Here is a 13226-nt window from a genome sequence, read left to right on the forward strand (position 1 = left end):
GGCATTTATGACCTATATCATACATTCAACATCCCTATGAAAAGAGGAAGAGCCATAGAGCAATTTCCATGACGCCATCTTTTAGCTCTATGTTTCCCCTTGCAAACACATAGAATTGAACTGATTTCGGTAGCGGCGATGACGAGAACGAATTAATTAAAATTATCAATGTTTTTCAGGGTTTTAAAGGGTAAAAGCACATGGGTCAAAAAGTGAAAATTAGGAAAACTGATATTTAAGCTAAATTATCATCACAGTATCATAAAATAAGGTGAAATATAGCAGTTTGAGAGATAAAATAATTTATTCCGGCTAGATTGCGAAAATACCCCTATGTGCGACGGTCGACTGTCGGAAACAGGGATGCCAGGGGATATTTTCAAATGTCTCCACAGTCGAGTAAAAATGTCTTCAAATGTCTTCAATATCAAAATTATGATTATCAGTGAAAAAATTTTAAAATTCAATAGGTTATTAATTTTAATCATCTCCTTGTTTTATGTATCGTTTATTTTTAAACACTCAAATTGTTAGAATTCATGGGAATATTCTTTTAAATCTTCATGAGTAAGGGAAATTACTTTCCCTTGGATTTTCTAATGAGTCCTTAAATATAATTCCAACGGATTTTTCTAACTGATTTTCCTTTTGGAATTCTTCTGAATTTATTTTTTGAGAATTGCCTGTAGGGATTCGGAAAAAAATCACCATGAAATACCTGAAGAAACTTCCATAAGATTTTCTGAAGAAATTCCCGGAAGAATTTCTGGAGAAACTTCAGGATAAATTCCTGATAGGTTTTTCGGAGACTTTCTAAAGGAATCTGTAGAGGAATTTCCGGAGGAATTGCTGTTGGAACATCCAAAGAGTTTTCTGAAGGAACTGTCAGATAAATTTCTGAAAGAACTTCCGGATGAAAAGCTAATGGAATTTCTGGAGGAATTACAGGAGAAATTCCGGAGGGATTTTCTGGAAGAATTATTGAAGGATTTTTCTGAGCGGATCTAACGGAGAAATTTCTGGACGAACTTATGGAGGAGCTGCTAGAGGTACTTCCAAAGGAAACTCTGGAGAAATTTTCTGAAAAATCTCTGAAGGAATTGCTGGACGAATTCCTGGAGGAATTTCATGGGAAATTTCAGAAAGAATTCCAGAGATATATTTACTGGAGAAATTCTTAGAGGAATTCCCAGGTAAAATACTGGAAGAGTGCCCAAAAATATTTCTTGAAAAAATATCAAAGGAATTCAAGGAAGAATTCAACATGGAACTGTAACGATTTCACCCTGAATTTTCTACTGAGTCCTTAATAAAAACTCTGGCGGATTTTTTTTAGGAAATTCCTCTGATTTTTTTTCAGAATATTCTCCTGAACAAACTGAAAATAATTTACCGTGGCCATTCTGAGAAATATCCATTTAACTCCAGAACAATTTCAATTTCTTGTCGACATTCGTAAGAATTTTCTATGGAAAGTAAAGAAAATGTTCTGAGAAAATGAAAATAATTTCCTGTGAAAAATTTTGTAAAAATGAGGTACATGGAAAATCCGAAGAGACATCCCTTAACTTTCAAATGCAAATCCGGAGTACATCCCACGAAAATTTAGACAAATTTCTTGTGGAAATAAACATGAATTCTTTGTAGAAGTTCAGATGATTTTCCTGCAAGAACTTAGAAATAATTTTGTAGAAATTAAAATGAATTTCCCTTAAAATTTTGGGGGAATTCCTTTATTTGCCCATACTGGAATTATTATAAATTTCCAAGATAATTTGAAAAAAAAAATCCAATTTCAATTCTCTTGAATTTTTATGAGAAATTCCTCGGACTATTAATGGGAAATTCTGTTTATTTTACACGATTTTTTGGGTCCCAAAATGAAAAATCGATATTCAATTTCTTCCAGAGAACGATGAAGTTAATCATCCTGAACGCGTCAGTTTTTCATTTGACTTAAAAATCAAAAGGAACATTGTTTAATTTGAAATTTAATTTAGACTTTTACCAGAATTTTTATAACTTCGGTTCAAGTATTCCTGACCGATGCACTATCGTTTGCAAACATAAACGAGGTAGGGACCCAATTCTCCTTATTTGACACGAATTAATTTCTTAAAACGAATTTTCAATGAAGTTTTATTTCAAAAATCCACGGAAAATTCATCGAGTTCTTCAAAATTTATTCACTTTCTCGACGGGTATTCTGGGAATACCGAAAAGATCAGATGAATTATAAATAAATTTAAAAAAATAGTTCTAGCCCAACAACTCATAGTAAAATTCTGCATTTATTTGCCGTTTGAAATAAATTAGATCGGTCATTGAGTTCTGATACAATGATTGAAATCCTTTTTAGTAGACACGTCGAAAATGCCACCACTACCAAGGAAAATTTAAACGAATGCTGCCATCGGGATTTTTTGTGTTGCAGTTGTCAACCTTATCAACCGGCTAGTGTAAATGTGTTTTTACGTTTGAAATTTTAAGCCCGAGATATTAGTCTATTATGTATAACTTTTGAATTATTAATATGATCTGCATATAGACGTCACAAAATTTATAAGTTAGTCATCAAATTATATTTTCTATTCGCTGGCTTATTGATTGTCTTCAAGTATCTTTAAATAAGAAGGCAAGTCTTCAAATGTTTTGAAGCGTCTTCAAAATGTCTTCATAAAATAAATGTCTTCACAGAGATTCAAATGTCTTCAAATTGAAGACATGTCTTCAAATCTGGCATCTCTGGTCGGAAAGCTGTTCCGCAAACGTCAAATCACTTGTTGCACGGTAAAAAATTTTGGTTTATTTTTTCGGTGTGAATGTTGATTATTAAAATCAACGGGAATATGCAACTTTAAACAAGTGTTTCATGCCGCTATATTTTTTAAACAAGTTTTATGATAATTTGAAGGCGTTTTGTAATATATTTATGTGATTTAGAAACATTTTAGATTTCTCGAATATTCTTAATATCAAGAAATATCAACACTTTTCGTACAGTGCATGCCATTTTGAAGTCTGCTTCTTCTTCTTTGCTCCGCAAAATTAGAATTTTTCTCTTTTCTCGCAATATGTAACATTTTGATCAAGCTGAGAAAATGAGCTTGGAAGTTTTCAGATTTTATTTTTATTCCTATTTAGAAACTAATCATTTTTATTGCAATTGAATACACCTCAACGATACATTATGAAAAGTTCATCGTCACTGACCCTGAAATCTGCACTGCGTATGAAAATTTCTGTTATTTTGATAAAAAAATATATGTTACAACGTTCTGCAACAGATAAATCACATACCGGGATCAATTTGCGATTTGGGCGTAACGTTCGACGTTCGTTTTGATACGTCAGCATGACCGAGGTCATGCTACTTTCGTCGAAATGTTACGCTGCTCCGTACGCTGCATTGTTGATACGTCGAAATGTTGCGTCAAGCTGAAACGTTTCACGGACATGCGACAAAAAAATTGCAACACTTATTTACAACACGACGTAACAACATTTGCTGCAGAAAAACAACGTAAAATGTTTTTCTTAACGAAAATCAGAATATTCAAGCAACAAGCTTAATTTTGAAATCAGTGATGAAAAAGTACAAGCAGACGCACGTTTTAAACTATTTAGTCGTTCGAAAAAACTTTTTAAAGTACATTTTCTGCTAAGCGGTGTATGTGCAATATTTTCAACAATGATGTTACACCGTTTTGCAAAAACATTATTTACATTTTTAAAAACACATTTTCATGTAGCTTTGAAGATATACACATTTTTAGATGAATTTGATGCCATATGCTGTTGAAAACGGGTTTGTTTACAATTTGCGACATACGCCGTTTTGAAAAAGTACCCGAGATTTATCTGTATAGGCCTAGAGATGTCGTAAAATCCCGATTAATCGATTAGTTACTAATCGATTACTCTTGATTCTTGTCGATTATTGAATCGATTAATCATTGTATAGTAATCGATTCAAAATTAATCGATTATCACAACGATGAATCGATTAATCGAAATAATCAATTAATTTTCGACATCCTTAAGATGTCGTAAAATTCTGATTAATCGATTAGTAACTAATCGATTACTCACGATTCCTCTCGATTATTGAATCGATTAATCGTTGGGTAATAATCGATTCAAAATTAATCGATTATCACAACGATGAATCGATTAATCGAAGTAATCGATTAATTTGCGACATCTCTATATAGGCCTTTTCACTAGACGTTTAAAAACAGATGATTTTATCGTCATTTAAGTCATTTGACAATAATTATTCTATGAATTTCTCAAAGTCTATGAAAGTGACAGCTTCGGGTTTGCAGGCTTGTTCAGCGGTTGTAAAAAAGCAGTCTCGGCTGTGTAACATAAAAAGGCCTATGGGGTTTAGGAGGTAAATTTTGTCTCTATGGAGTTTAGAAGGTTGAGGAATGAATTATTGGCAGTGGCTAATTTTCTACCCGCCGCTGCCACATCCAGGCGCTATAGGCCGCAAAATACTCAATAATTAGTACAAAATACGCATTTCGGTGACCAACTGGGACTACCCAATAAATGCATAAAACTCTTTTACTCATAAATGCGCATTCTAGCTCTATGTAAAAAATTGCGTACTTTCAATCCCTCCAAGCAATACGCTCATGAGTGAAATTAACGCATTTTTAGTAAACAAATGTGGTTGGGTTTCTTGATTAATCGTAAATAATAAATGCTAAATCATTTCAAGCCAATTACTTTAGACGTAAAAAGGGAACAACTTGTTTTGCATTGTATTCTTTAATCAAAACAAAAAATCGGTATAAATATGTCGTACAAACTTCATCAATTTTGCACACAACTCATGGACGTGACTTCTGCAAACTCGGTAACTGATTCTTTCAATCAAATCTATGAGCTTAGCGAAGAAGGCCGGCACTTTACCAAAAACCAAAAAAAAACTTAGTCAATTGGCAAGCACCAGTGCACCAAACAAGAATACTTAAGCATTAGAACCAAATAAGAGTACTTGTTCCTCTATACATAAATTATGTTTGATTCGCCTTGGTTCATTGAAAGTGGTGGTACTCTGGCCGTTTTACAAGTCGCAGTACAGAGGCCGTATGTTGCATATCTTGCAAGCCTCGTTGTAAGCTATTCAGCCAAGTTATTCAGCGATTCCTAAGTTAAATGAAGAAATTGTTGAATATGTATATAATAAGACAAAGTCTTGAACAAAGTATAGTATGATTTCTTACCGAACAGTGGAAATTTAAAATTTTTCCATTTTACTGCGCATTCCGAAACAAATAAATGCCAAAATGGCGATCACACGAAAGGTTCGGTTTGGTATTCTTTTTTACGCATTTTTGGGTTGGTGGTAAATTAATAAAAATGCATATTTTCTACTCCCCATTGAGAAGTAAAAAGAAGTCATTTTGTGACGTATACAGTCTGAACTGAAAACTGTATGAAATGTACTCATAAAAAGAGTATTTTGCGGTTACCGTGATGGGCAGAATAGCCAGCATGAGTTAACCACCAGAAATTTGTATGGCGAAAGACATCTAACGCGGGTTTTCCTAAAATTAGGAACTTTCCATGAACAACTATTTGGTATCGGTTATGAAGCATGGTGTCCGCTACTACGCCTACCAAATATTTTTTCGATTAAGGTTCTTAATTCTGAGAAATTGAACCTTAGATGCCTTTTGCCATAGGGGCCGATAATCAAAAAGTCGGTATAAGACTTAGTCGAGTCAAGTAGGAGAAACTGAAGACAAGTAAGTTTGAGGTCGATTTGACGTATTTTGGAAGTTACTGTAAAGTTACAATCAAGTGGTGGAATTAAATGGGATAATACTATCTCATCTTATGACGAGTGAAGATATTCCACTACAAAGCTCTGAATAATGTTCTTATCAATATGTATGTGGTTACATTAGGATAAAACTGATAATATTAACGCAATTTTCTAACTGAAAATCCGTTGGGAAGTCCAAAAGAGTTCGGTTCGGTTTACAAACGGAGAACCTTTGGTCTTTCGAACTTTTTTGTGCTTCCGAACGGATTTTTTTTGCGCTTTCGATCAAAATCCTTTTGGCTTCCAAACGGAATCTTTTTCAGCTTGTACAGAAACAGAAAAAAATCCATTCTGAAGCCCGGATGGCTATCCCATCTTCCTTTACTTTCCTTTTGAAAGTCTAAAAGGAATCCGTTTGAAAGTGAAGTCCAAATTAATTTCGTTTCAGAAGTCCAACAAGGTTCCGTTCGTAAATCCAAAAGAATTCTGTTTTGGAAGCCCAAAAGAACCAAGAGAAAGGCAAGACAAAGATTCCGTTCAGAAGCCCAGAACACTCGAATCGAAAGTCCAAAAGTATTTTTTTTTCGAAAGTCCAAAAAGATTCCGTTCAGAAGACCAAAAGTATTCCGTTTGGAAGACCAAAAGTATTCCGTTCGGAATTCTAGAATGATTTTGTTCAGAATTCCGTTTGAAAGTCCAACAGGATTTTTTTGAAAAGCCCAAAGTGATTCCTTTCGAAAGCTAAAAAGAATTTCATTCAGCAACTCGAAGGGATCCCGTTAGTAAACCCAGAAGGATTACGTTCGGAAGTTCACGTAATTCTATAGGAAAATCCGTACGAACGGATATATTTTGGGTACCCTAATGGTATTGTTTGGGCTTTCGAACGGGACCATTCTGGGCTTCAGAATTGATTAATTTTGGAATCTTTTTAGGTTTCAGAAAGGAATCAAAAAATCTTTTCGTTTGCAATTCTAAAAAAAGCCAATGAAAATCAATCAATAACTTTCTCGCGGTGATGAAACATCATAAACAAGTTTAAAATTTACATCAAGTCTTTGTTGGTAGTCATAATCTGTAAAATGAAAGCCAAATATATATATACATTTTTTTTTAATCTTTATTATCGTGATTTTTTATATTAACAATAAGTTCATCACGTAGAAAGCCAAATAGGTATTTGCACTCAGTAACCCATTCAGCGCTTCGTCCCACAAAATGTAATGCATACGTAGAAGGAAGCTTGCGGTTAAGGCATGAAGCGGTTCGCTGAACCGTAGAATCTATCTTTGAATGAGTTTATTTTTCATTACTCGTCTGCGTCTCGTTAGGCGGAATATGATTTTCTTTTTGTCCACATATACTACCTACATCTGTTACATACATCCTATAATGTTTCTTTTTTTCAATATCTCACATTTGTAGGTCTCCGGGAGCAATCTAAATATATGCACCTTTAGGGCAGCTATACGCACAATTTCAAGACGTTGCGCGTTCCCAGACAGTCATTGTCGAACGGAGACAATTTGAAACTTTAGGAGAACCAAAACTGATTGAGATTCAACAAAAATATTTTATAGAATTTAATAATAATAAAGCATGTTTTTATATTCTCGCAAAAAAAAATGTTTTCAGAAGCTTCTAAGAGTATTGTAGGTTACTTAATTATACTAAATATTGAGGTGGCTCATAAAATCAATTTCAGTATACTTGAGGGTCTTGGATAAAGTTTTATTTAATTCGATCATGGTTGGTTTGTACTTTGTGCTTCTGTTTTTTGAGCTTCCTTGAGACATTTATGGAATTTAGAAGAAAAGGTGTAGGATAACGGTATCAATAGTTGAGTTATAAGTAGATCCACAAAAGAAAAAAAATGAAAATAAATGCGAAATTCACAGCTTTAATATCTTAGCCAATAGATAAACTAACAAATATGAGATTGATGTCACCTGTCTAGCGTACTGGTTTCGTGGAATAAAACTCCACCGAAGGAAGTAGTTACTATCCAATACATTTTTCGATCTAAATCTTTCACATGTTGCGCAATTCCACAAATCGAGTTTCAAGTAATGAATCGCCTGCTTTGAGCGTGCTTACAGCGGCACACTAGGAGTCAACTTTCTAAAATCAGTATGGCGAAAGGCATCTAAAGGTTCGATTTCTCAAAATTAAGCACCTTCTCCGAAAAAATATTTGGTAGGCGTAGTAGCGGACACCTTACTACATAACCGGTACCAAATACAGGGTTGTTACGACTACGCGGATTTCGCGATGTTCGTGGATTTCGCGGTTTTCGTGGATTTACATAACGATTTTAGGGTTTCGCGCGGATTTAGTTTTAGGTGGAAATTTAATAAATAAAAAGCGAAATCTACGAAAGTTTATTTGAAAATTAGTTTGATGCCTATCTACACACTCAGTTTTTATTTCTGCAGCTCGGCAAAATCCGCACAGCCGTGTAAAAAAACTAATATCTCGTCAAAAATGAGGTTTGTTAGCTGAGTTTCGTCAAATTATTTGCTGATTTTCAGCATTTTTGACAGATATCTCGGCGAACAACATGTTTACTGTGGCTCGGCTGTGCGAATCTCGGTAAAAGTTGAACAAATTGCTGAGATCACGGTAAAAAAAATTTAAGTGTAGATGGGCTTTATTTTCAATAGCAAATGTTGTTGAGCACAAATTTACGTTTCAAGGTTATTAACATTATTTTTCGGATACGTCCAATTCCTTATTTAATGGCATGCATTACACTCTCAAGCATTATTCAAACAAATGTTATGATGAGAGATACGCCACTTATTGTCATTTTTAATCCATTCTAAAACACGACGCACACAAACCATGTCTATTGAAGGACATGAACACCCATTTGCATCTAGTCAATTTCTTTGTAATTCCAAAATATTTGTCAGTTTCTATTTGGTTGTTTCTTTTACGATGAACCACTCAGCATGATATATTATATCATTCTTCATAAGTCGTCAGGAATTCTTTCATAATATTGGAACATTTTATATTTCCTTTATAACAATCATCTAGAACAAATAAGGTTTTATACAACAATTGAAACCATAAAAATGTTCTGTGATTAAATGCAGATGCCTCATTTTAATAAGTTCTTCCGAAGAAAGTCGATCAAAAATTAGAAAATGATTCTCAAAAGTTATTTCTGGCGGGTTTTTTTATGATATTTTTGGCTAACTCCGATTTTACAGGATTACCAACAGAAAACGAAGAAACTTCCTAAAGAAGTTTCCACAAGGACCCTATGATGATACTTGTATAAATTCCTTGCAAATAAATTTACACAGCGTAAAGAACATTTCTGCAGCATTAAAAACCCGAAAACATATTTTTGGGGGAATTTCCTGGAGCGGTGATCGCAGGAATGACTATAGAAAATCGAAAAGAATGCCGCCTTGAATTTACAAAAGAGTTATAGCGATGATCACAGAAATTTCTTTAATAAGTGCTCAAAAATAGAACCGGGAGTTTTTCCGCAGGAAGTCACCAATCAATTTCTGCAAGAATTTCTAAAGCGATATCCGTAGGAATTCATGAAGGGATTTCTTCTGAAGATTTTCCGCAGGTTATTTGTGGAGAATTTACTTGAACTCACGACAAAATTCCCAAATGAATTACAAAATAATTTCCTAGGGGAAATTTTGTAAGAATACTCGGAGGAATTCCCACAGATAATTTGGAGCGACTTCTGCACTTCAGCAGATTCAAGGGCAGTTGGATTTCTGCAAACATTTCCATAAACATTTCCGGGAGAATTTCAGGAGGATGACCCGCAGAAATTTCTGGGATGAATCTGCGCACGTAAGATGAATTTCTACAGGAGTTCTTGGAGTTTTTAAATGAAATTCCAGTAAGAATGGTCAAAAAAAATTTTGAAAAGCTTGTTACAAGAATTGAAGGAGAAATAACGGACTAATTTCTGTTCGAGTTTACGCAAATTATTCAGCCGTATTTAAAAGGAAATTTCTTCTGAAATTTCTAAAAATATTTCTCTGGAATTTTTGAAGGAATTTACGCTTGATTCTGACTTAAAAATTAAGGGAGCTTGAGATTTTGTATTATTTGTTTCTTGATATGAATTCAAATATTTGTTTTACAGAAGTTTTGTTTAAAAAACGGAGCTTCATTTTCTAATTCCTTAATATCTACGCAAGTTTGTCTTGTGATCAATAACTACAATAAAGCTGCAAAATTAATTACTTCAAAAGAAATTGCGGTTTTGGCAAATTTTTTAATATTTGCTACGTTTATCTTTAATCAATTGTGATAAAATCTGGCCTTAACATTCATTTGTATATCAACGTATCATATGCCGAATTTTCTAAAGTTCTATCAACAAAAAAAAACCTGACAATAACAGAACAAAACATGCCAAAGCCATCATCTAATGCAAAAAGTGGTGCTTATGCAAATAGTTTTGACTGTTTAGTTCTTGTTCTCTTAGATTCAGTACTTCTAGTGGTGAATAAGACCATTTAGAAGGGTTGTAATCAGTGTTGGTAGAATCATGCTCAAATCTCACTCACCGAAGCCTCATGCGCAAGCTGACTCGCATTTGCTTAGAATTTAGATCTGAATCGCGCGGATTTGGCGCGGGATGGATTTCATGTCGCGCGGAAATGACGCGGATTTGATTTTAGTCGGCGCGGATTTGGCGCGGAAATAGTTTTTCATGAAAAGTTCATAGTTTTGAGAAAACCCGCGTTAGATGACTTTCGCCATATAAATTTCTGGCGATTAACTCATGCTGGCTATTTTGTGCATATACTATACTGCCCTTCTACGCATAATTGTCCCATGTTAACCTTGATGAAAAATCTCAAACTCGAGTCAATTTGTCCCACTGAAAAAATGAAATTGTTGTCTGATAATAATAGAGGCTGAAAACCGTTTAAATAAGTAGCGATTCGTTTTATGTCCTGGAAAAGTGTTGCCTACGCTCATAACATCCCAAAAATATTTGTTAAATTTGAAGATCGAATCGATTTTATAAATTGGTGGGACAAATTGACTCGAGTTTGGATTTTTTCATCAAAGGTAACATGGGACAATTATGCGTAGAACGGCAGTATAGCGCCTGGATGTGGCTGCGGCGAGTAGAAAATCAGCCACTGCCAATAATTCATTAATTTCCACTCCAGGTGGCTAATACCCGGAATATAGGCAATTAATTTTGATTGTAATGAGATTGATGTTATTTAACCACTAATGTTCCTTTAGCGGTGGTCAAATGAACTTCGGTTCCTGTAATGGTGCTATCCAGAGTCTATTATATAGAGTTGCGCAAAGAATGAAGCCAAATCTACCTACTGAACTGTCTAACCGTCTACCTATCGAGGAAAGTAAACAAAGGCTTGTTGAAAAGGCATGGAATTTATAAGTAATTCATGCGTTTTTGTTTAGAAACACTTGTTGTATGCAGATACTCCTTTGTTAGTAGGTAATTGATAATATTTGAATAGTTGACACTACATCTCACGTCACATAGCTATTTTTCGGTTCCCTGTTTTCGAAGATGAAAAGTGTTGTAGAGTAACCCTATTCGACAGTAGATGCAAAATAAATTATTCGCTATCCAGCCCAGAGACGATAGTTTGGTGTTGCAAAATTAGAGAAAACGGTTATTTTTAGGATGCAGACGGTCTGTGATGTCGTTCCTGGAGATGATACCGCTTGTGTTGCGCCTCCCGGCGCGACATTACTATGCTCTGCCTACAGACAGTCAGCCAGTGGGAAGTCTAATAATAATATGAAAGGAGTTACCAACTTGGAGGTTTTCTGTTGGTTTTTCAATTCGTTTCTCTTGTTGTGAAGACGGCGACGATTAGTTAGTGTTTACACACTGCATTCCGTTGCGTCTATGGCTTTTTCCTCTGTAGAGCCCTCGAGGGCGAACGAACCTTTTGGACCCACATGTAATGTTGGTTGGGGATCGTGCAAAAAGCAGAATTACGATAGATGTTGGTAACTCAAGACTTTATTAATGCTGGTGGTATGAGTGACATTTCCGAAAGTTAAACTGGTTTAAACGTGTTTGGCTTGTACGCGTCTGGTGGGCACGTTTTTTGGACATCGTGCTACCGCTGACTGACAAGCTCTTTTTTCGCAGAAAGTGCCAATGTGATCATCTTGATGACAGCCAAGTGGGCAAAAATGAAGCTACTTGTTTGTACGAAACAACGATGAGGAATGAATAAAGAATCTGCATTTTGGATATTCAATCAAAAAATAAATATCATTCGTTCAGACTAACTACTGAACACCATTTGCGCCAGTATGAAAATGAGTAAGCTCACAAAGGCTATTCAAATTCAAAATAAAAACAAGACGCAGTGCGCATGTGACTGTTATTTAGGTCTCAAATGACGGTGGAACGAATAAACGGATGCATTCCGATGCATCAACACCCCCGCTTTCGCACACGAAAGCAGCGTAAATTGTCGGTTTCGTCGCTGCGGACGTGGTCTGTTGCCCGTGGGCTGTTAAACGCTGCCGTGGGAGAAGACAATCAGATCTTGTACGTACCAATGCCCAATACTAGGAGGATCATTGGGATGCGAGATGACCCGGATTGATGTTTGAAAAATGATTAATGTATTCAACCCATATTATCCCACCATCCTATAAGTAGGACCATTCTGATGAACGCGAGGTACTTTAGAGGTGAGGTACTTTATGTGAAAAGAGGTACTTTATGCTATACTTTTATCCGTATCCATAGGAGGAACGTTCTGATATGAACCATATGACGGGATTGAGATCACGGACGGAAATACCTGACGTAATCCTGTAGTCCGGATTTGAAGTGCCACTTTTTAGAATCCAAACCGATAATAACCTCATGTTCTGTCAATTTTCTGCGTAGCGCTGCATCACATGTAAAAATATCTCTTTTAAGATAACTAAGCCAAACTAAATTAATTATGAATCTAACAAAAAGGTGTAATTTTAATCTTAACATAATCATAGCTTAAAAAAATATCCATAAGAATTGAAAATTTTCAGTGGCGAATACAAAAATTATCAATAGGAAAATTTTAATACAGTTCTGCATAAGAACCTAATAAAACTGTCTAATTTTTTAGCATACACCAAGATAAATATAGCAGAAGGAGGGGCAATATGCTGGCCGGGATACGAGCAACCTTAGGGAAGATCGGGTAATCAACCCCGGTTGGAACTATGGTCGTATGCTGACAGGGAAGGGGGGGTTTGCTCCTCTCCGGAGGTGCAAATCTTATTGAGCGTCTGTTCTCCATGTCAGGATCGGCTCACAACAGCGTCTGTTCTCCATGTTAGGGGCGGCTGATCATCGTCCGAGTGCCAGCGAGGGACTCTAAGTGAAACTGTGCACCATGGTCCACCGGAAATAAGGAGAAATGGTCCTCCGGAAATTTAGGGGGTTTGGTGTCAGGCC

The 13226-nt window shown here is 35.4% G+C and overlaps 1 protein-coding gene across 1 annotated transcript in view; it reads left to right on the plus strand.

Annotated features, from left to right (window-relative positions):
- The window catches only part of LOC134217555 (death-associated inhibitor of apoptosis 1), a 94421-nt gene that overhangs the window by 1002 nt on the left and 80193 nt on the right, over nt 1-13226 (plus strand). The gene's annotated exons all lie outside the window — the stretch shown is intronic.

The sequence above is a fragment of the Armigeres subalbatus genome, chromosome 2 (assembly GCF_024139115.2).
Source record: "Armigeres subalbatus isolate Guangzhou_Male chromosome 2, GZ_Asu_2, whole genome shotgun sequence".
NCBI lineage: Eukaryota > Metazoa > Arthropoda > Insecta > Diptera > Culicidae > Armigeres > Armigeres subalbatus.